The sequence below is a fragment of the Cylas formicarius genome, unplaced genomic scaffold (assembly GCF_029955315.1).
Source record: "Cylas formicarius isolate icCylForm1 unplaced genomic scaffold, icCylForm1.1 PGA_scaffold_12__32_contigs__length_19106922, whole genome shotgun sequence".
NCBI classification, from domain to species: Eukaryota; Metazoa; Arthropoda; class Insecta; order Coleoptera; family Brentidae; genus Cylas; species Cylas formicarius.
The window spans coordinates 1,614,256-1,640,707 of record NW_026844225.1 but is presented as its reverse complement, the minus strand read 5'-3'; positions in this window follow the sequence as shown (position 1 = coordinate 1,640,707).

Sequence of the window (26,452 nt, the reverse complement as noted above, 5' to 3'; positions counted from 1 at the left end):
CCCATGGCACATCACCAGAAATAGTTCGACTTTCAAACAGATTTAGATTTGGTCTGTCGATTAAGGCGTCTGACTAGAAATCAGATTCTCCATGGCAGCGTAGGTTCGAAACCTACCTACTGCAAACGGAAATTGTTTTGCTTGAAATATAATTTTTGAAATTAGCAGCTCAGTGCAGAAAATTTTTTCAATTATGGGGATTGAGTGCATACATTTAAAACAATATAATGCCCTTATATTTCAAATGGCGCATCACCATAAATAGTTCTACTTTCAAACAGATTTAGCCCTGGTCTGCCGATTCAGGCGTCTGACTAGAAATCAGATTCTCCATGGCAGAGTTGGTTCGAAACCTACCTACTGCAAACGGCCATTGTTTTGCTTGAAATATATATTCTTTAATTAACAGCTCAGCCCAGAAATTTTTCTCAAATATGGGGATTGAGTACATAAATTTATAAAAATAAAATGGACTTGTATTTCAACGCATGGCACATCACCACAAATAGTTGGACTTTCAAACAGATTTAGCCTTGGTCTGTCGGTTAAGTCGTCTGACTAGAAATCATATTCTCCATGGCAGCGTAGGTTCGAAACCTAAATATTGCAAACGGAAATTGTTTTGCTTGAAATATATATTTTTTAATTAACAGCTCAGCGCAGAAATTTTTCTCAGATATGGGGATTGAGTACATAAATTTATAAAAATATAGTGGCCTTATATTCCAACGCATGGCACATCACCAGAAATAGTTCGACTTTCAAACAGATTTAGATTTGGTCTGTCGATTAAGGCGTCTGACTAGAAATCAGATTCTCCATGGCAGCGTAGGTTCGAAACCTACCTACTGCAAACGGAAATTGTTTTGCTTGAAATATAATTTTTGAAATTAGCAGCTCAGTGCAGAAAATTTTTTTAATTATGGGGATTGAGTGCATACATTTAAAACAATATAATGCCCTTATATTTCAAATGGCGCATCACCATAAATAGTTCTACTTTCAAACAGATTTAGCCCTGGTCTGCCGATTCAGGCGTCTGACTAGAAATCAGATTCTCCATGGCAGAGTAGGTTCGAAACCTACCTACTGCAAACGGCCATTGTTTTGCTTGAAATATATATTCTTTAATTAACAGCTCAGCCCAGAAATTTTTCTCAAATATGGGGATTGAGTACATAAATTTATAAAAATAAAATGGACTTATATTTCAACGCATGGCACATCACCACAAATAGTTCGACTTTCAAACAGATTTAGCCTTGGTCTGTCGGTTAAGTCGTCTGACTAGAAACCAGATTCTCCATGGCAGCGTAGGTTCGAAACCTACCTACTGAAAACGAAAATTGTTTTGCTTGAAATATAATTTTTGTAATTAGCAGCTCAGTCCAGAAAATTTTGTCAATTATGGGGATTGTGTGCATACATTTAAAACAATATAATGCCCTCATATTTCAAATGGCACATCACCAGAAATAGTTCTACTTTTAAACAGATTTAGTCCTGGTCTGTCGATTAAGGCGATTAAGACTAGAAATCAGATTCTCCATGGCAGCGTAGGTTCGAAACCTACCTACTTCAAACGGTCATTGTTTTGCTTGCAATACATATTTTTTAATTAACAGCTCAGCCCAGAAATTTTTCTCAAATATGGTGATTGACTACATAAGTTTAAAAAAATGTAATGACCTTATATTTCAACGCATGGCACATCACCAGAAATAGTTCTACTTTCAAACAGATTTAGCCCGGGTCTGTCGGTTAAAGCGTCTGACTAGAAATCAGATTCTCCATGGCAGCGAAGGTTCGAAACATACCTACTGCAAACTGCCATTGTTTTGCTTGAAATATATATTTTTTAATTAACACCTCAGCCCAAAAATTTTTCTCAAATATGGGAATTGAGTACATAAGTTTATAAAAATATAATGGACTTATATTTCAACGCATGGCACATTATCAGAAATCGTTCGACTTTCAAACAGATTTAGCCTTGGTCTGTCGGTTAAGGCGTCTGACTAGAAATCAGATTCTCCATGGCAGCGTAGGTTCGAAACCTACCTACTGCAAACGCCCATTGTTTTGCTTGAAATATATATTTTTTAATTAACACCTCAGCCCAGAAACTTTTCTCAAATATGGGAATTGAGTACATAAATTTTTTAAAAATATAATGTACTTATATTTCAACGCATGGCACATTACCAGAAATCGTTCGACTTTCAAACAGATTTAGCCTTGGTCTGTCGGTTAAGGCGTCTGACTAGAAATCAGATTCTCCATGGCAGCGTAGATTCGAAACATACCTACTGCAAACTGCCATTGTTTTGCTTGAAATATATATTTTTTAATTAACAGCTCAGCCCAAAAATTTTTCTCAAATATGGGAATTGAGTACATAAGTTTATAAAAATATAATGGACTTATATTTCAACGCATGGCACATTACCAGAAATCGTTCGACTTTCAAACAGATTTAGCGTTGGTCTGTCGGTTAAGGCGTCTGACTAGAAATCAGATTCTCCATGGCAGCGTAGGTTCGAAACCTACCTACTACAAACGCCCATTGTTTTGCTTGAAATATATATTTTTTAATTAACACCTCAGCCCAGAAACTTTTCTCCAATATGGGAATTGAGTACATAAATTTATAAAAATATAATGTACTTATATTTCAACGCATGGCACATTACCAGAAATCGTTCGACTTTCAAATAGATTTCCATGGCAGGGTAGGTTCGAAACCAACCTACTGCAGACGGCCATTGTTTTGCTTGAAATATATATTTTTTGATTAACAGCTCAGCCCAGAAATTTTTCTCAAATATGGGGATTGAATACATAAATTTATAAAAATATAATGGCCTTATATTTCAACGCATGGCACATCACCAGAAATAGTTCTACCTTCAAACAGATTTAGCCCTGGTCTCTCGGTTAAGGCGTCTGACTTGAAATCAAATTCTCCATGACAGCTTAGGTTCGAAACCTACCTACTGCAAATGACCATTTGTTTTGCTTGAAATACATATTTTTTAATTAACAGCTCAGCCCAGAAATTTTTCTACAAATATGGGAATTGAGTACATAAATTTATAAAAATATAATGGATTTATATTTCAACGCATGGCACATTACCAGAAATCGTTCGACTTTCAAACAGATTTAGCCTTGGTATGTCGGTTATGGCGTCTGACTTGAAATCAGATTCTCCATGGCAGCGTAGGTTCGAAACCTACCTACTGCAAACGGTCATTGCTTTGCTTGAAATATATATTTTTTAATTAACAACTCAGCCCAGAAATTTTTCTCAAATATGGGGATTGAATACATAAATTTATAAAAATATGATGCCCTCATATTTCAAATGGCACATCACCAGAAATAGTTCTCCTTTCAAACAGATTTAGTCCTGGTCTGTCGGTTATGTCGTCTGACTTGAAATCAGATTCTCCATGGCAGCGTAGGTTCGAAACCAACCTACTGCAGACGGCCATTGTTTTGCTTGAAATATATATTTTTTGATTAACAGCTCAGCCCAGAAATTTTTCTCAAATATTGGAATTGAGTACATAAGTTTATAAAAATATAATGGACTTATATTTCAACGCATGGCACATTACCAGAAATCGTTCGACTTTCAAACAGATTTAGCCATGGTCTGTCGGTTAAGGCGTCTGACTAGAAATCAGATTCTCCATGGCAGCGTAGATTCGAAACATACCTACTGCAAACTGCCATTGTTTTGCTTGAAATATATATTTTTTAATTAACAGCTCAGCCCAAAAATTTTTCTCAAATATGGGAATTGAGTACATAAGTTTATAAAAATATAATGGACTTATATTTCAACGCATGGCACATTACCAGAAATCGTTCGACTTTCAAACAGATTTAGCCTTGGTCTGTCGGTTAAGGCGTCTGACTAGAAATCAGATTCTCCATGGCAGCGTAGGTTCGAAACCTACCTACTGCAAACGCCCATTGTTTTGCTTGAAATATATATTTTTTAATTAACACCTCAGCCCAGAAACTTTTCTTAAATATGGGAATTGAGTACATAAATTTATAAAAATATAATGACCTTATATTTCAACGCATGGCACATCACCAGAAATAGTTCTACTTTCAAACAGATTAAGCCTTGGTCTGTCGGTTAAGTCGTCTGACTAGAAACCAGATTCTCCATGGCAGCGTAGGTTCGAAACCTACCTACTGAAAACGAAAATTGTTTTGCTTGAAATATAATTTTTGTAATTAGCAGCTCAGTCCAGAAAATTTTGTCAATTATGGGGATTGTGTGCATACATTTAAAACAATATAATGCCCTCATATTTCAAATGGCACATCTCCAGAAATAGTTCTACTTTTAAACAGATTTAGTCCTGGTCTGTCGATTAAGGCGTCTGACTAGAAATCAGATTCTCCATGGCAGCGTAGGTTCGAAACCTACCTACTTCAAACGGCCATTGTTTTGCTTGCAATACATATTTTTTAATTAACAGCTCAGCCCAGAAATTTTTCTCAAATATGGTGATTGACTACATAAGTTTAAAAAAATGTAATGACCTTATATTTCAACGCATGGCACATCACCAGAAATAGTTCTACTTTCAAACAGATTTAGCCCGGGTCTGTCGGTTAAAGCGTCTGACTAGAAATCAGATTCTCCATGGCAGCGTAGGTTCGAAACATACCTACTGCAAACTGCCATTGTTTTGCTTGAAATATATATTTTTTAATTAACACCTCAGCCCAAAAATTTTTCTCAAATATGGGAATTGAGTACAAAAGTTTATAAAAATATAATGGACTTATATTTCAACGCATGGCACATTATCTGAAATCATTCGACTTTCAAACAGATTTAGCCTTGGTCTGTCGGTTAAGGCGTCTGACTAGAAATCAGATTCTCCATGGCAGCGTAGGTTCGAAACCTACCTACTGCAAACGCCCATTGTTTTGCTTGAAATATATATTTTTTAATTAACACCTCAGCCAAGAAACTTTTCTCAAATATGGGAATTGAGTACATAAATTTATAAAAATATAATGTACTTATATTTCAACGCATGGCACATTACCAGAAATCGTTCGACTTTCAAACAGATTTAGCCTTGGTCTGTCGGTTAAGGCGTCTGACTAGAAATCAGATTCTCCACGGCAGGGTAGGTTCGAAACCAACCTACTGCAGACGGCCATTGTTTTGCTTGAAATATATATTTTTTGATTAACAGCTCAGCCCAGAAATTTTTCTCAAATGTGGGTATTGAGTACATAAGTTTATAAAAATATAATGGACTTATATTTCAACGCATGGCACATTACCAGAAATCGTTCGACTTTCAAACAGATTTAGCCTTGGTCTGTCGGTTAAGGCGTCTGACTAGAAATCAGATTCTCCATGGCAGCGTAGGTTCGAAACCTACCTACTGCAAACGCCCATTGTTTTGCTTGAAATATATATTTTTTAATTAACACCTCAGCCCAGAAACTTTTCTCAAATATGGGAATTGAGTACATAAATTTATAAAAATATAATGTACTTATATTTCAACGCAAGGCACATTACCAGAAATCGTTCGACTTTCAAACAGATTTAGCCTTGGTCTGTCGGTTAAGGCGTCTGACTAGAAATCAGATTCTAAACGGCAGGGTAGGTTCGAAACCAACCTACTGCAGACGGCCATTGTTTTGCTTGAAATATATATTTTTTGATTAACAGCTCAGCCCAGAAACTTTTCTCAAATATGGGAATTGAGTACATAAATTTATAAAAATATAATGTACTTATATTTCAACGCATGGCACATTACCAGAAATCGTTCGACTTTCAAACAGATTTAGCCTTGGTCTGTCGGTTAAGGCGTCTGACTAGAAATCAGATTCTCCATGGCAGCGTAGATTCGAAACATACCTACTGCAAACTGCCATTGTTTTGCTTGAAATATATATTTTTTAATTAACAGCTCAGCCCAAAAATTTTTCTCAAATATGGGAATTGAGTACATAAGTTTATAAAAATATAATGGACTTATATTTCAACGCATGGCACATTACCAGAAATCGTTCGACTTTCAAACAGATTTAGCCTTGGTCTGTCGGTTAAGGCGTCTGACTAGAAATCAGATTCTCCATGGCAGGGTAGGTTCGAAACCAACCTACTGCAGACGGCCATTGTTTTGCTTAAAATATATATTTTTTGATTAACAGCTCAGCCCAGAAATTTTTCTCAAATATGGGGATTGAATACATAAATTTATAAAAATATAATGGCCTTATATTTAAACGCATTATGGGGATTGAGTGCATACATTTAAAACAATATAATGCCCTTATATTTCAAATGGCGCATCACCATAAATAGTTCTACTTTCAAACAGATTTAGCCCTGGTCTGCTGATTCAGGCGTCTGACTAGAAATCCGATTCTCCATGGCAGAGTAGGTTCGAAACCTACCTACTGCAAACGGCCATTGTTTTGCTTGAAATATATATTCTTTAATTAACAGCTCAGCCCAGAAATTTTTCTCAAATATGGGGATTGAGTACATAAATTTATAAAAATAAAATGGACTTATATTTCAACGCATGGCACATCACCACAAATAGTTCGACTTTCAAACAGATTTAGCCTTGGTCTGTCGGTTAAGTCGTCTGACTAGAAACCAGATTCTCCATGGCAGCGTAGGTTCGAAACCTACCTACTGAAAACGAAAATTGTTTTGCTTGAAATAAAATTTTTGTAATTAGCAGCTCAGTCCAGAAAATTTTGTCAATTATGGGGATTGTGTGCATACATTTAAAACAATATAATGCCCTCATATTTCAAATGGCACATCACCAGAAATAGTTCTACTTTTAAACAGATTTAGTCCTGGTCTGTCGATTAAGGCGTCTGACTAGAAATCAGATTCTCCATGGCAGCGTAGGTTCGAAACCTACCTACTTCAAACGGCCATTGTTTTGCTTGCAATACATATTTTTTAATTAACAGCTCAGCCCAGAAATTTTTCTCAAATATGGTGATTGACTACATAAGTTTAAAAAAATGTAATGACCTTATATTTCAACGCATGGCACATCACCAGAAATAGTTCTACTTTCAAACAGATTTAGCCCGGGTCTGTCGGTTAGAGCGTCTGACTAGAAATCAGATTCTCCATGGCAGCGTAGGTTCGAAACATACCTACTGCAAACTGCCATTGTTTTGCTTGAAATATATATTTTTTAATTAACACCTCAGCCCAAAAATTTTTCTCAAATATGGGAATTGAGTACATAAGTTTATAAAAATATAATGGACTTATATTTCAACGCATGGCACATTATCAGAAATCGTTCGACTTTCAAACAGATTTAGCCTTGGTCTGTCGGTTAAGGCGTCTGACTAGAAATCAGATTCTCCATGGCAGCGTAGGTTCGAAACCTACCTACTGCAAACGCCCATTGCTTTGCTTGAAATATATATTTTTTAATTAACACCTCAGCCCAGAAACTTTTCTCAAATATGGGAATTGAGTACATAAATTTATAAAAATATAATGTACTTATATTTCAACGCATGGCACATTACCAGAAATCGTTCGACTTTCAAACAGATTTAGCCTTGGTCTGACGGTTAAGGCGTCTGACTAGAAATCGGATTCTCCACGGCAGGGTAGGTTCGAAACCAACCTACTGCAGACGGCCATTGTTTTGCTTGAAATATATATTTTTTGATTAACAGCTCAGCCCAGAAATTTTTCTCAAATATGGGAATTGAGTACATAAGTTTATAAAAATATAATGGACTTATATTTCAACGCATGGCACATTACCAGAAATCGTTCGACTTTCAAACAGATTTAGCCTTGGTCTGTCGGTTAAGGCGTCTGACTAGAAATCAGATTCTCCATGGCAGGGTAGGTTCGAAACCAACCTACTGCAGACGGCCATTGTTTTGCTTGAAATATATATTTTTTGATTAACAGCTCAGCCCAGAAATTTTTCTCAAATATGGGGATTGAATACATAAATTTATATAAATATAATGGCCTTATATTTCAACGCATGGCACATCACCAGAAATAGTTCTACCTTCAAACAGATTTAGCCCTGGTCTCTCGGTTAAGGCGTCTGACTTGAAATCAAATTCTCCATGACAGCTTAGGTTCGAAACCTACCTACTGCAAATGACCATTTGTTTTGCTTGAAATATATATTTTTTAATTAACAGCTCAGCCCAGAAATTTTTCTACAAATATGGGAATTGAGAACATAAATTTATAAAAATATAATGGATTTATATTTCAACGCAAGGCACATTACCAGAAATCGTTCGACTTTCAAACAGATTTAGCCTTGGTCTGTCGGTTATGGCGTCTGACTTGAAATCAGATTCTCCATGGCAGCGTAGGTTCGAAACCTACCTACTGCAAACGGTCATTGCTTTGCTTGAAATATATATTTTTTAATTAACAACTCAGCCCAGAAATTTTTCTCAAATATGGGGATTGAATACATAAATTTATAAAAATATAATGCCCTCATATTTCAAATGGCACATCACCAGAAATAGTTCTACTTTCAAACAGATTTAGTCCTGGTCTGTCGGTTATGGCGTCTGACTTGAAATCAGATTCTCCATGGCAGCGTAGGTTCGAAACCAACCTACTGCAGACGGCCATTGTTTTGCTTGAAATATATATTTTTTGATTAACAGCTCAGCCCAGAAATTTTTCTCAAATATGGGAATTGAGTACATAAGTTTATAAAAATATAATGGACTTATATTTCAACGCATGGCACATTACCAGAATTCGTTCGACTTTCAAACAGATTTAGCCTTGGTCTGTCGGTTAAGGCGTCTGACTAGAAATCAGATTCTCCATGGCAGCGTAGATTCGAAACATACCTACTGCAAACTGCCATTGTTTTGCTTGAAATATATATTTTTTAATTAACAGCTCAGCCCAAAAATTTTTCTCAAATATGGGAATTGAGTACATAAGTTTATAAAAATATAATGGACTTATATTTCAACGCATGTCACATTACCAGAAATCGTTCGACTTTCAAACAGATTTAGCCTTGGTCTGTCGGTTAAGGCGTCTGACTAGAAATCAGATTCTCCATGGCAGCGTAGGTTCGAAACCTACCTACTGCAAACGCCCATTGTTTTGCTTGAAATACATATTTTTTAATTAACACCTCAGCCCAGAAACTTTTCTCAAATATGGGAATTGAGTACATAAATTTATAAAAATATAATGACCTTATATTTCAACGCATGGCACATCACCAGAAATAGTTCTACTTTCAAACAGATTAAGCCCTAATCTCTCGGTTAAAGCGTCTGACTAGAAATCAGATTCACAATGGCAGCGTAGGTTCAAAACCTACCTACTGCAGGCGGAAATTGTTTTGCTTGAAATATGTATTTTTTAATTAACAGCTCAACCCAGAAATTTTTCTAAAATATGGGGATTGAGTACATAAATTTATTAAAATAAATTGGCCTTATATTTCAACGCATGGCACATCACCAGAAATAGTTCGACTTTCAAACAGATTTAGATTTGGTCTGTCGATTAAGGCGTCTGACTAGAAATCAGATTCTCTATGGCAGCGTAGGTTCGAAACCTACCTATTGCAAACGGCCATTGTTTTGCTTGAAATATATATTTTTTTAATTAACAGCTCAGCCCAGAAATTTTTCTCAGATATGGGGATTGATTACATAAATTTATAAAAATATAACGGCCTTATATTTCAACGCATGGCACATCACCAGAAATAGTTCGACTTTCAAACAGATTTAGATTTGGTCTGTCGATTAAGGCGTCTGACAAGAAATCAGATTCTCCATGGCAGCGTAGGTTCGAAACCTACCTACTGCAAACGGAAATTGTTTTGCTTGAAATATAATTTTTGAAATTAGCAGCTCAGTCCAGAAAATTTTTTCAATTATGGGGATTGAGTGCATACATTTAAAACAATATAATGCCCTTATATTTCAAATGGCGCATCACCATAAATATTTCTACTTTCAAACAGATTTAGCCCTGGTCTGCCGATTAAGGCGTCTGACTAGAAATCAGATTCTCCATGGCAGAGTAGGTTCGAAACCTACCTACTGCAAACGGCTATTGTTTTGCTTGAAATATATATTCTTTAATTAACAGCTCAGCCCAGAAATTTTTCTCAAATATGGGAATTGAGTACATAAATTTATAAAAATATAATGTACTTATATTTCAACGCATGGCACATTACCAGAAATCGTTCGACTTTCAAACAGATTTAGCCTTGGTCTGTCGGTTATGGCGTCTGACTTGAAATCAGATTCTCCATGGCAGCGTAGGTTCGAAACCTACCTACTGCAAACGGTCATTGTTTTGCTTGAAATATATATTTTTTAATTAACAACTCAGCCCAGAAATTTTTCTCAAATATGGGAATTGAGTACATAAATTTATAAAAATATAATGGATTTATATTTCAACGCATGGCACATTACCAGAAATCGTTCGACTTTTAAACAGATTTAGCCTTGGTCTGTCGGTTATGGCGTCTGACTTAAAATCAGATTCTCCATGGCAGCGTAGGTTCGAAATCTTCCTACTGCAAACGCCCATTGTTTTGCTTGAAATATATATTTTTTAATTAACACGTCAGCCCAGAAATTTTTCTCAAATATGGGAATTGAGTACATAAATTTATAAAAATATAATGGATTTATATTTCAACGCATGGCACATTACCAGAAATCGTTCGACTTTCAAACAGATTTAGCCTTGGTCTGTCGGTTATGGCGTCTGACTTGAAATCAGATTCTCCATGGCAGCGTAGGTTCGAAACCTACCTACTGCAAACGGTCATTGTTTTGCTTGAAATATATATTTTTTAATTAACAACTCAGCCCAGAAATTTTTCTCAAATATGGGGATTGAATACATAAATTTATAAAAATATAATGCCCTCATATTTCAAATGGCACGTCACCAGAAATAGATCTACTTTCAAACAGATTTAGTCCTGGTCTGTCGATTAAGGCGTCTGACTAGAAATCAGATTCTCCATGGCAGCGTAGGTTCGAAACCTACCTACTTCAAACGGCCATTGTTTTGATTGCAATACATATTTTTTAATTAACAGCTCAGCCCAGAAATTTTTCTCAAATATGGGGATTGACTACATAAATTTAAAAATATATAATGACCTTATATTTCAACGCATGGCACATCACCAGAAATAGTTCTACTTTCAAACAGATTTAGCCCTGATCTCTCGGTTAAAGCGTCTGACTAGAAATCAGATTCACAATGGCAGCGTAGGTTCGAAACCTACCTACTGCAGGCGGAAATTGTTTTGCTTGAAATATGTATTTTTTAATTAACAGCTCAGCCCAGAAATTTTTCTAAAATATGGGGATTGAGTACATAAATTTATAAAAATATAATGGCCTTATATTTCAAATGGCGCATCACCATAAATAGTTCTACTTTGAAACAGATTTGGCCTTGGTCTGTCCGTTAAGGCGTCTGACAAGAAATCAGATTCTCCATGGCAGCGTAGGTTCGAAACCTACCTACTGCAAACGCCCATTGTTTTGCTTGAAATATATATTTTTTAATTAACACCTCAGCCCAGAAACTTTTCTCAAATATGGGAATTGAGTACATAAATTTATAAAAATATAATGTACTTATATTTCAACGCATGGCACATTACCAGAAATCGTTCGACTTTCAAACAGATTTAGCCTTGGTCTGTCGGTTAAGGCGTCTGACTAGAAATCAGATTCTCCACGGCAGGGTAGGTTCGAAACCAACCTACTGCAGACGGCCATTGTTTTGCTTGAAATATATATTTTTTGATTAACAGCTCAGCCCAGAAATTTTTCTCAAATATGGGAATTGAGTACATAAGTTTATAAAAATATAATGGACTTATATTTCAACGCATGGCACATTACCAGAAATCGTTCGACTTTCAAACAGATTTAGCCTTGGTCTGTCGGTTAAGGCGTCTGACTAGAAATCAGATTCTCCATGGCAGCGTAGATTCGAAACATACCTACTGCAAACTGCCATTGTTTTGCTTGAAATATATATTTTTTAATTAACAGCTCAGCCCAAAAATTTTTCTCAAATATGGGAATTGAGTACATAAGTTTATAAAACTATAATTTACTTATATTTCAACGCATGGCACATTACCAGAAATCGTTCGACTTTCAAACAGATTTAGCCTTGGTCTGTCGGTTAAGGCGTCTGACTATAAATCAGATTCTCCATGGCAGGGTAGGTTCGAAACCAACCTACGGCAGACGGCCATTGTTTTGCTTGAAATATATATATTTTGATTAACAGCTCAGCCCAGAAATTTTTCTCAAATATGGGGATTGAATACATAAATTTATAAAAATATAATGGCCTTATATTTCAACGCATGGCACATCACCAGAAATAGTTCTACCTTCAAACAGATTTAGCCCTGGTCTCTCGGTTAAGGCGTCTGACTTGAAATCAAATTCTCCATGACAGCTTAGGTTCGAAACCTACCTACTGCAAATGACCATTTGTTTTGCTTGAAATATATATTTTTTAATTAACAGCTCAGCCCAGAAATTTTTCTACAAATATGGGAATTGAGTACATAAATTTATAAAAATATAATGGATTTATGTTTCAACGCATGGCACATTACCAGAAATCGTTCGACTTTCAAACAGATTTAGCCTTGGTATGTCGGTTATGGCGTCTGACTTGAAATCAGATTCTCCATGGCAGCGTAGGTTCGAAACCTACCTACTGCAAACGGTCATTGCTTTGCTTGAAATATATATTTTTTAATTAACAACTCAGCCCAGAAATTTTTCTCAAATATGGGGATTGAATACATAAATTTATAAAAATATAATGCCCTCATATTTCAAATGGCACATCACCAGAAATAGTTCTACTTTCAAACAGATTTAGTCCTGGTCTGTCGATTAAGGCGTCTGACTAGAAATCAGATTCTCCATGGCAGCGTAGGTTCGAAACCTACCTACTTCAAACGGCCATTGTTTTGCTTGCAATACATATTTTTTAATTAACAGCTCAGCTAAGAAATTTTTCTCAAATATGGGGATTGACTACATAAATTTAAGAAAATATAATGACCTTATATTTCAACGCATGGCACATCACCAGAAATAGTTCTACTTTCAAACAGATTAAGCCCTGATCTCTCGGTTAAAGCGTCTGACTAGAAATCAGATTCACAATGGCAGCGTAGGTTCGAAACCTACCTACTGCAGGCGGAAATTGTTTTGCTTGAAATATGTATTTTTTAATTAACAGCTCAGCCCAGAAATTTTTCTAAAATATGGGGATTGAGTACATAAATTTATTAAAATAAATTGGCCTTATATTTCAACGCATGGCACATCACCAGAAATAGTTCGACTTTCAAACAGATTTAGATTTGGTCTGTCGATTAAGGCGTCTGACTAGAAATCAGATTCTCCATGGCAGCGTAGGTTCGAAACCTACCTACTTCAAACGGCCATTGTTTTGATTGCAATACATATTTTTTAATTAACAGCTCAGCCCAGAAATTTTTCTCAAATATGGGGATTGACTACATAAATTTAAAAATATATAATGACCTTATATTTCAACGCATGCACATCACCAGAAATAGTTCTACTTTCAAACAGATTTAGCCCTGATCTCTCGGTTAAAGCGTCTGACTAGAAATCAGATTCACAATGGCAGCGTAGGTTCGAAACCTACCTACTGCAGGCGGAAATTGTTTTGCTTGAAATATGTATTTTTTAATTAAGAGCTCAGCCCAGAAATTTTTCTAAAATATGGGGATTGAGTACATAAATTTATAAAAATATAATGGCCTTATATTTCAAATGGCGCATCACCATAAATAGTTCTACTTTGAAACAGATTTGGCCTTGGTCTGTCCGTTAAGGCGTCTGACAAGAAATCAGATTCTCCATGGCAGCGTAGGTTCGAAACCTACCTACTGCAAACGGAAATTGTTTTGCTTGAAATATATATTTTTTTAATTAACAGCTCAGCCCAGAAATTTTTCTCAGATATGGGGATTGAGTACATAAATTTATAAAAATATAACGGCCTTATATTTCAACCCATGGCACATCACCAGAAATAGTTCGACTTTCAAACAGATTTAGATTTGGTCTGTCGATTAAGGCGTCTGACTAGAAATCAGATTCTCCATGGCAGCGTAGTTTCGAAACCTACCTACTGCAAACGGAAATTGTTTTGCTTGAAATATAATTTTTGAAATTAGCAGCTCAGTGCCGAAAATTTTTTCAATTATGGGGATTGAGTGCATACATTTAAAACAATATAATGCCCTTATATTTCAAATGGCGCATCACCATAAATAGTTCTACTTTCAAACAGATTTAGCCCTGGTCTGCCGATTCAGGCGTCTGACTAGAAATCAGATTCTCCATGGCAGAGTAGGTTCGAAACCTACCTACTGCAAACGGCCATTGTTTTGCTTGAAATATATATTCTTTAATTAACAGCTCAGCCCAGAAATTTTTCTCAAATATGGGGATTGAGTACATAAATTTATAAAAATAAAATGGACTTATATTTCAACGCATGGCACATCACCACAAATAGTTCGACTTCTGCAGTAGGTTGGTTTCGAACCTACCCTGCCGTGGAGAATCTGATTTCTAGTCAGACGCCTTAACCGACAGACCAAGGCTAAATCTGTTTGAAAGTCGAACGATTTCTGGTAATGTGCCATGCGTTGAAATATAAGTACATTATATTTTTATAAATTTATGTACTCAATTCCCATATTTGAGAAAAGTTGCTGGGCTGAGGTGTTAATTAAAAAATATATATTTCAAGCAAAACAATGGGCGTTTGCAGTAGGTAGGTTTCGAACCTACGCTGCCATGGAGAATCTGATTTCTAGTCAGACGCCTTAATCGACAGACCAAATCTAAATCTGTTTGAAAGTCGAACTATTTCTGGTGATGTGCCATGCGTTGAAATATAAGACCGTTATATTTTTATAAATTTATAAATTTATGTAATCAATCCCCATATCTAAGAAAAATTTCTGGGCTGAGCTGTTAATTAAAAAATACATATTTCAAGCAAAACAATTTCCGCCTGCAGTAGGTAGGTTTCGAACCTACGCTGCCATTGTGAATCTGATTTCTAGTCAGACGCTTTAACCGAGAGATCAGGGCTAAATCTGTTTCAAAGTAGAACTATTTCTGGTGATGTGCCATGCGTTGAAATATAAGGTCATTATATTTTTTTAAATTTATGTAGTCAATCCCCATATTTGAAAAAAATTTCTTAGCTGAGCAGTTAATTAAAAAATATGTATTGCAAGCAAAACAATGGCCGTTTGAAGTAGGTAGGTTTCGAACCTACGCTGCCATGGAGAATCTGATTTCTAGTCAGACGCCTTAATCGACAGACCAGGACTAAATCTGTTTGAAAGTAGAACTATTTCTGGTGATGTGCCATGCGTTGAAATATAAGGTCATTATATTTTTTTAAATTTATGTAGTCAATCCCCATATTTGAGAAAAATTTCTTAGCTGAGCTGTTAATCAAAAAATATATATTTCAAGCAAAACAACCTACCTACTGCAAACGGAAATTGTTTTGCTTGAAATATAATTTTTGAAATTAGCAGCTCAGTCCAGAAAATTTTTTCAATTATGGGGATTGAGTGCATACATTTAAAACAATATAATGCCCTTATATTTCAAATGGCGCATCACCATAAATAGTTCTACTTTCAAACAGATTTAGCCCTGGTCTGCCGATTAAGGCGTCTGACTAGAAATCAGATTCTCCATGGCAGAGTAGGTTCGAAACCTACCTACTGCAAACGGCTATTGTTTTGCTTGAAATATATATTCTTTAATTAACAGCTCAGCCCAGAAATTTTTCTCAAATATGGGGATTGAGTACATAAATTTATTAAAATAAAATGGACTTATATTTCAACGCATGGCACATTACCAGAAATCGTTCGACTTTCAAACAGATTTAGCCTTGGTCTGTCGGTTAAGGCGTCTGACTAGAAATCAGATTCTCCATGACAGCTTAGGTTCGAAACCTACCTACTGCAAACGACCATTTGTTTTGCTTGAAATATATATTTTTTAATTAACAGCTCAGCCCAGAAATTTTTCTCAAATATGGGAATTGAGTACATAAATTTATAAAAATATAATGGATTTATATTTCAACGCATGGCACATTACCAGAAATCGTTCGACTTTCAAACAGATTTAGCCTTGGTCTGTCGGTTATGGCGTCTGACTTGAAATCAGATTCTCCATGGCAGCGTAGGTTGGAAACCTGCCTACTGCAAACGGTCATTGTTTTGCTTGAAATATATATTTTTTAATTAACAACTAAGCCCAGAAATTTTTCTCAAATATGGGGATTGAATACATAAATTTATAAAAATATAATGCCCTCATATTTCAAATGGCACATCACCAGAAATAGTTCTACTTTCAAACAGATTTAGTCCTGGTCTGTCGATTAAGGCGTCTGACTAGAAATCAGATTCTCCATGGCAGCGTTGGTTCGAAACCTACCTACTTCAAACGGCCATTGTTTTGCTTGCAATACATATTTTTTAATTAACAGCTCAGCCCAGAAATTTTTCTCAAATATGGGGATTGACTACATAAATTTAAAAAAATATAATGACCTTATATTTCAACGCATGGCACATCACCAGAAATAGTTCTACTTTCAAACAGATTTAGCCCTGATCTCTCGGTTAAAGCGTCTGACTAGAAATCAGATTCACAATGGCAGCGTAGGTTCGAAACCTACCTACTGCAGGCGGAAATTGTTTTGCTTGAAATATGTATTTTTTAATTAACAGCTCAGCCCAGAAATTTTTCTAAAATATGGAGATTGAGTACATAAATTTATTAAAATAAATTGGCCTTATATTTCAACGCATGGCACATCACCAGAAATAGTTCGACATTAAAACAGATTTAGCCTTGGTCTGTCGATTAAGGCGTCTGACTAGAAATCAGATTCTCTATGGCAGCGTAGGTTCGAAACCTACCTATTGCAAACGGCCATTGTTTTGCTTGAAATATATATTTTTTAATTAACAGCTCAGCCCAGAAATTTTTCTCAAATATGGGGATTGAATACATAAATTTATAAAAATATAATGGCCTTATATTTCAAATGGCGCTTCACCATAAATAGTTCTACTTTCAAACAGATTTGGCCTTGGTCTGTCCGTTAAGGCGTCTGACTAGAAATCAGATTCTCCATGGCAGCGTAGGTTCGAAACCTACCTACTGCAAACGGAAACTGTTTTGCTTGAAATATATATTTTTTTAATTAACAGCTCAGCCCAGAAATTTTTCTCAGATATGGGGATTGATTACATAAATTTATAAAAATATAATGACCTTATATTTCAACGCATGGCACATCACCAGAAATACTTCTACTTTCAAACAGATTTAGCCCTGATCTCTCGGTTAAAGCGTCTAGAAATCAGATTCTCTATGGCAGCATAGGTTCGAAACCTACCTATTGCAAACGGCCATTGTTTTGCTTGAAATATAATTTTTGAAATTAGCAGCTCAGTCCAGAAAATTTTGTCAATTATGGGGATTGTGTGCATACATTTAAAACAATATAATGCCCTCATATTTCAAATGGCACATCACCAGAAATAGTTCTACTTTCAAACAGATTTAGTCCTCGTCTGTCGATTAGGGCGTCTGACTAGAAATCAGATTCTTCATGGCAGCGTAGGTTCGAAACCTACCTACTTCAAACGGCCATTGTTTTGCTTGCAATACATATTTTTTAATTAACAGCTCAGCCCAGAAATTTTTCTCAAATATGGGGATTGACTACATAAATTTAAAAAAATATAATGACCTTATATTTCAACGCAGCGTAGGTTCGAAACCTACCTACTGCAAACGACCATTGTTTTGCTTGAAACATATAATTTTTAATTAACAGCTCAGCCCCGAAATTTTTCTCAAATATGTGGATTGAATAAATAAATTTATAAAAATATAATGGCCTTATATTTCAACGCATGGCACATTACAAGAAATAGTTCGACTTTCAAACAGATTTAGCCTTGGTCTGTCGGTTAAGGCGTTTGACTAGAAGTCAGATTCTCCATGGCAGCGTAGGTTCGAAACCTACCTACTGCAAACGCCCATTGTTTTGCTTGAAATATATATTTTTTAATTAACAGCTCAGCCCAGAAATTTTTCTAAAATATGGAGATTGAGTACATAAATTTATTAAAATAAATTGGCCTTATATTTCAACGCATGGCACATCACCAGAAATAGTTCGACATTAAAACAGATTTAGCCTTGGTCTGTCGATTAAGGCGTCTGACTAGAAATCAGATTCTCTATGGCAGCGTAGGTTCGAAACCTACCTATTGCAAACGGCCATTGTTTTGCTTGAAATATATATTTTTTAATTAACAGCTCAGCCCAGAAATTTTTCTCAAATATGGGGATTGAATACATAAATTTATAAAAATATAATGGCCTTATATTTCAAATGGCGCTTCACCATAAATAGTTCTACTTTCAAACATATTTGGCCTTGGTCTGTCCGTTAAGGCGTCTGACTAGAAATCAGATTCACCATGGCAGCGTAGGTTCGAAACCTACCTACTGCAAACGGAAACTGTTTTGCTTGAAATATATATTTTTTTAATTAACAGCTCAGCCCAGAAATTTTTCTCAGATATGGGGATTGATTACATAAATTTATAAAAATATAATGACCTTATATTTCAACGCATGGCACATCACCAGAAATAGTTCTACTTTCAAACAGATTTAGCCCTGATCTCTCGGTTAAAGCGTCTAGAAATCAGATTCTCTATGGCAGCATAGGTTCGAAACCTACCTATTGCAAACGGCCATTGTTTTGCTTGAAATATAATTTTTGAAATTAGCAGCTCAGTCCAGAAAATTTTGTCAATTATGGGGATTGTGTGCATACATTTAAAACAATATAATGCCCTCATATTTCAAATGGCACATCACCAGAAATAGTTCTACTTTCAAACAGATTTAGTCCTGGTCTGTCGATTAGGGCGTCTGACTAGAAATCAGATTCTTCATGGCAGCGTAGGTTCGAAACCTACCTACTTCAAACGGCCATTGTTTTGCTTGCAATACATATTTTTTAATTAACAGCTCAGCCCAGAAATTTTTCTCAAATATGGGGATTGACTACATAAATTTAAAAAAATATAATGACCTTATATTTCAACGCAGCGTAGGTTCGAAACCTACCTACTGCAAACGACCATTGTTTTGCTTGAAACATATAATTTTTAATTAACAGCTCAGCCCCGAAATTTTTCTCAAATATGTGGATTGAATAAATAAATTTATAAAAATATAATGGCCTTATATTTCAACGCATGGCACATTACAAGAAATAGTTCGACTTTCAAACAGATTTAGCCTTGGTCTGTCGGTTAAGGCGTTTGACTAGAAGTCAGATTCTCCATGGCAGCGTAGGTTCGAAACCTACCTACTGCAAACGCCCATTGTTTTGCTTGAAATATATATTTTTTAATTAACAGCTCAGACCCGAAATTTTTCTCAAATATGTGGATTGAATACATAAATTTATAAAAATATAATGGCCTTATATTTCAACGCATGGCACATCACCAGAAATAGTTCGACCTAAAAGCAGATTTAGCCTTGGCCTGTCGGTTAAGGTGTCTGACTAGAAATCAGATTCTCCATGGCAGCGTAGGTTCGAAACCTACCTACTGCAAACGGAAATTGTTTTGCTTGCAATACATATTTTTTAATTAACAGCTCAGCCAAGAAATTTTTCTCAAATATGGGGATTGACTACATAAATTTTAAAAAATATAATGACCTTATATTTCAACGCATGGCACATCACCAGAAATAGTTCTACTTTCAAACAGATTTAGCCCTGATCTCTCTTTTAAAGCGTCTGACTAGAAATCAGATTCACAATGGCAGCGTAGGTTCGAAACCTACCTACTGCAGGCGGAAATTGTTTTGCTTGAAATATGTATTTTTTAATTAACAGCTTAGCCCAGAAATTTTTTTAAAATATGGGGATTGAGTACATAAATTTATAAAAATATAATGGCCTTATATTTCAAATGGCGCATCACCATAAATAGTTCTACTTTCAAACAGATTTGGCCTTGGTCTGTCCGTTAAGGCGTCTGACAAGAAATCAGATTCTCCATGGCAGCGTAGGTTCGAAACCTACCTACTTCAAACGCCCATTGTTTTGCTTGAAATATATATTCTTTAATTAACAGCTCAGCCAGCATGGCACATTACCAGAAATCGTTCGACTTTCAAACAGATTTAGCCTTATCAAAGATGTTATGCTTTCACGGCCAGAAACTACATTACTAAATATTTCCGGGTTTTTGAGCCGTGGTCCCGAGATTAAACTCGACGTTTCGTCTATAACTGCGGTAGACATTTTCAAGAGCGGCGATGCGGTAACGGTCGAAGTGTTCTTCCGTACTGCTCTCCGATGACTGGTTGGTTGACTGGAAGATCTGCCGTATTTAAGCGCGCTGTAGTGGGCGTGACCTCGGTGGCGGGCTTGGGTTGAGCTTGTCTGGGTAAACACGTTGTTTTGTTGATGACCTGGGTCCATGTTTTACTGATATTGAGAACTTCTTCTTTTCTATTGAAATTATTCTGATGTTTTTGAATTTCAATAGCTTCTCTGATAAGACGTGGATAAAAATGTGGTGTTTTGTCCAGTACCTGCGTGTCTTTGAACATGATACGATGGTCACTTTTGTAAAAAGCATGTTCTGCCACTGCTGATTTTTCCGTGTGTCCAAGCCGGCAGTTCCTTTTATGTTCCTTTAGCCTAGTTTCAATGCTTCTCTTTGTGGTACCTATATATACCGAGCCACAGGAACACGGAATGCGGTATATCCCTGGTGAAGAAAAGGCGTCCCTTGTATCCTTGGCAGACCTGAGGCTTTGTCTGATTGTAGTCGTTGGTTTAAAGATGACCCGAACGTTGTTTCGTTCTAAATGTTTACCGATCCTGTCTGTGACGTTCTTAATAAAAGGAAATGATACATTCCCTTGAGGTTCCTTTGTCGTATCTCTTGTCTTAGATCTTCTATTTTTCATAGCTTTTTGTATTTCAGAGGTGGTATATCCGTTATTTTTCAGGGAATCGGAGATTATTCACTTGACCGATTCCCTGAAAAATAACGGATATACCACCTCTGAAATACAAAAAGCTATGAAAAATAGAAGATCTAAGACAAGAGATACGACAAAGGAACCTCAAGGGAATGTATTATTTCCTTTTATTAAGAACGTCACTGACAGGATCGGTAAACATTTAGAACGACACAACGTTCGGGTCATCTTTAAACCAACGACTACAATCAGACAAAGCCTCAGGTCTGCCAAGGATACAAGGGACGCCTTTTCTTCACCAGGGATATACCGCATTCCGTGTTCCTGTGGCTCGGTATATATAGGTACCACAAAGAGAAGCATTGAAACTACGCTAAAGGAACATAAAAGGAACTGCCGGCTTGGACACACGGAAAAATCAGCAGTAGCAGAACATGCTTTTTACAAAGGTGACCATCGTATCATGTTCAAAGACACGCAGGTACAGGACAAAACACCACATTTTTATCCACGTCTTATCAGAGAAGCTATTGAAATTCAAAAACATCAGAATAATTTCAATAGAAAAGAAGAAGTTCTCAATATCAGTAAAACATGGACCCAGGTCATCAACAAAACAACGTGTTTACCCAGACAAGCTCAACCCAAGCCCGCCACCGAGGTCACGCCCACTACAGCGCGCTTAAATACGGCAGATCTTCCAGTCAACCAACCAGTCATCGGAGAGCAGTACGGAAGAACACTTCGACCGTTACCGCATCGCCGCTCTTGAAAATGTCTACCGCAGTTATAGACGAAACGTCGAGTTTAATCTCGGGACCACGGCTCAAAAACCCGGAAATATTTAGTAATGTAGATTTAGCCTTGGTCTGTCGGTTAAGGCGTCTGACTAGAAATTAGATTCTTCATGGCAGGGTAGGTTCGAAACCAACCTACTGCAGACGGCCATTGTTTTGCTTGAAATATATATTTTTTGATTAACAGCTCAGCCCAGAAATTTTTCTACAAATATGGGAATTGAGTACATAAATTTATAAAAATATAATGGATTTATATTTCAACGCATGGCACATTACCAGAAATCGTTCGACTTTCAAACAGATTTAGCCTTGGTCTGTCGGTAATGGCGTCTGACTTGAAATCAGATTCTCCATGGCAGCGTAGGTTCGAAACCTACCTACTGCAAACGGTCATTGCTTTGCTTGAAATATATATTTTTTAATTAACAACTCAGCCCAGAAATTTTTCTCAAATATGGGGATTGAATACATAAATTTATAAAAATATAATGCCCTCATATTTCAAATGGCACATCACCAGAAATAGTTCTACTTTCAAACAGATTTAGTCCTGGTCTGTCGATTAAGGCGTCTGACTAGAAATCAGATTCTCCATGGCAGCGTAGGTTCGAAACCTACCTACTTCAAACGCCCATTGTTTTGCTTGAAATATATATTTTTTAATTAACAACTCAGCCCAGAAATTTTTCTCACTTTCAAACAGATTTAGCCTTGGTCTGTCGGTTAAGGCGTCTGACTAGAAATCAGATTCTCCATGGCAGGGTAGGTTCGAAACCAACCTACTGCAGACGGCCATTGTTTTGCTTGAAATATATATTTTTTGATTAACAGCTCAGCCCAGAAATTTTTCTACAAATATGGGAATTGAGTACATAAATTTATAAAAATATAATGGATTTATATTTCAACGCATGGCACATTACCAGAAATCGTTCGACTTTCAAACAGATTTAGCCTTGGTCTGTCGGTTAAGGCGTCTGACTAGAAATCAGATTCTCCATGGCAGCGTAGGTTCGAAACCTACCTACTGCAAACGCCCATTGTTTTGCTTGAAATATATATTTTTTGATTAACAGCTCAGCTCAGAAATTTTTCTCAAATACGGGGATTGAATACATAAATTTATAAAAATATAATGGCCTTATATTTCAACGCATGGCACATCACCAGAAATAGTCCTACTTTCAAACAGATTTAGCCCTGGTCTCTCGGTTAAGGCGTCTGACTTGAAATCAGATTCTCCATGACAGCTTAGGTTCGAAACCTACCTACTGCAAACGGTCATTGTTTTGCTTGAAATATATATTTTTTAATTAACAACTCAGCCCAGAAATTTTTCTCACTTTCAAACAGATTTAGCCTTGGTCTGTCGGTTAAGGCGTCTGACTAGAAATCAGATTCTCCATGGCAGCGTAGGTTCGAAACCTACCTACTGCAAACGTCCATTGTTTTGCTTGAAATATGTATTTTTTAATTAACAGCTCAGCCCAGAAATTTTTCTAAAATATGGGGATTGAGTACATAAATTTATTAAAATAAATTGGCCTTATATTTCAACGCATGGCACATCACCAGAAATAGTTCGACATTAAAACAGATTTAGCCTTGGTCTGTCGATTAAGGCGTCTGACTAGAAATCAGATTCTCTATGGCAGCGTAGGTTCGAAACCTACCTATTGCAAACGGCCATTGTTTTGCTTGAAATATATATTTTTTAGTTAACAGCTCAGCCCAGAAATTTTTCTCAAATATGGGAATTGAGTACATAAATTTATAAAAATATAATGGATTTATATTTCAACGCATGGCACATCACCAGAAATAGTTCTACTTTCAAACAGATTTAGCCCTGGTCTCTCGGTTAAGGCGTCTGACTTGAAATCAGATTCTCCATGACAGCTTAGGTTCGAAACCTACCTACTGCAAACGACCATTTGTTTTGCTTGAAATATATATTTTTTAATTAACAGCTCAGCCCAGAAATTTTTCTCAAATATGGGAATTGAGTACATAAATTTATAAAAATATAATGGATTTATATTTCAACGCATGGCACATTAGCAGAAATAGTTCTACTTTCAAACAGATTTAGTCCTGGTCTGTCGATTAAGGCGTCTGACTAGAAATCAGATTCTCCATGGCAGCGTAGGTTCGAAACCTACCTACTTCAAACGGCCATTGTTTTGCTTGCAATACATATTTTTTAATTAACAGCTCAGCCCAGAAATTTTTCTCAAATATGGGGATTGACTACATAAATTTAAAAAAATATAATGACCTTATATTTCAACGCATGGCACATCACCAGAAATAGTTCTACTTTCAAACAGATTTAGCCCTGATCTCTCGGTTAAAGCGTCTGACTGGAAATCAGATTCACAATGGCAGCGTAGGTTCGAAACCTACCTACTGCAGGCGGAAATTGTTCTGCTTGAAATATGTATTTTTTAATTAACAGCTCAGCCCAGAAATTTTTCTAAAATATGGGGATTGAGTACATAAATTTATAAAAATATAATGGCCTTATATTTCAAATGGCGCATCACCATAAATAGTTCTACTTTCAAACAGATTTGGCCTTGGTCTGTCCGTTAAGGCGTCTGACAAGAAATAAGATTCTCCATGGCAGCGTAGGTTCGAAACCTACCTACTGCAAACGGAAATTGTTTTGCTTGAAATATATATTTTTTTAATTAACAGCTCAGCTAAGAAATTTTTCTCAGATATGGGGATTGAGTACATAAATTTATAAAAATATAACGGCCTTATATTTCAACCCATGGCACATCACCAGAAATAGTTCGACTTTCAAACAGATTTAGATTTGGTCTGCCGATTAAGGCGTCTGACTAGAAATCAGATTCTCCATGGCAGAGTAGGTTCGAAACCTACCTACTGCAAACGGCCATTGTTTTGCTTGAAATATATATTCTTTAATTAACAGCTCAGCCCAGAAATTTTTCTCAAATATGGGGATTGAGTACATAAATTTATAAAAATAAAATGGACTTATATTTCAACGCATGGCACATCACCACAAATAGTTCGACTTTCAAACAGATTTAGCCTTGGTCTGTCGGTTAAGTCGTCTGACTAGAAATCATATTCTCCATGGCAGCGTAGGTTCGAAACCTACCTATTGCAAACGGAAATTGTTTTGCTTGAAATATATATTTTTTAATTAACAGCTCAGCGCAGAAATTTTTCTCAGATATGGGGATTGAGTACATAAATTTATAAAAATATAGTGGCCTTATATTCCAACGCATGGCACATCACCAGAAATAGTTCGACTTTCAAACAGATTTAGATTTGGTCTGTCGATTAAGGCGTCTGACTAGAAATCAGATTCTCCATGGCAGCGTAGGTTCGAAACCTACCTATTGCAAACGGCCATTGTTTTGCTTGAAATATATATTTTTTAATTAACAGCTCAGCCCAAAAATTTTTCTCAAATGTGGGAATTGAGTACATAAGTTTATAAAAATATAATGGACTTATATTTCAACGCATGGCACATTACCAGAAATCGTTCGACTTTCAAACAGATTTAGCCTTGGTCTGTCCGTTAAGGCGTCTGACTAGAAATCAGATTCTCCATGGCAGCGTAGGTTCGAAACCTACCTACTGCAAACGCCCATTGTTTTGCTTGAAATATATATTTTTTAATTAACACCTCAGCCCAGAAACTTTTCTCAAATATGGGAATTGAGTACATAAATTTATAAAAATATAATGTACTTATATTCCAACGCATGGCACATCACCAGAAATAGTTCGACTTTCAAACAGATTTAGATTTGGTCTGTCGATTAAGGCGTCTGACTAGAAATCAGATTCTCCATGGCAGCGTAGGTTCGAAACCTACCTATTGCAAACGGCCATTGTTTTGCTTGAAATATATATTTTTTAATTAACAGCTCAGCCCAGAAATTTTTCTCATATATGGGGATTGACTACATAAATTTAAAAAAATATAATGACCTTATATTTCAACGCATGGCGCATCACCAGAAATAGTTCTACTTTCAAACAGATTTAGCCCTGATCTCTCGGTTAAAGCGTGTGACTAGAAATCAGATTCACAATGGCAGCGTAGGTTCGAAACCTACCTACTGCAGGCGGAAATTGTTCTGCTTGAAATATGTATTTTTTAATTAACAGCTCAGCCCAGAAATTTTTCTAAAATATGGGGATTGAGTACACAAATTTATAAAAATATAATGGCCTTATATTTCAAATGGCGCATCACCATAAATAGTTCTACTTTCAAACAGATTTGGCCTTGGTCTGTCCGTTAAGGCGTCTGACAAGAAATCAGATTCTCCATGGCAGCGTAGGTTCGAAACCTACCTACTGCAAACGGAAATTGTTTTGCTTGAAATATATATTTTTTTAATTAACAGCTCAGCCCAGAAATTTTTCTCAGATATGGGGAT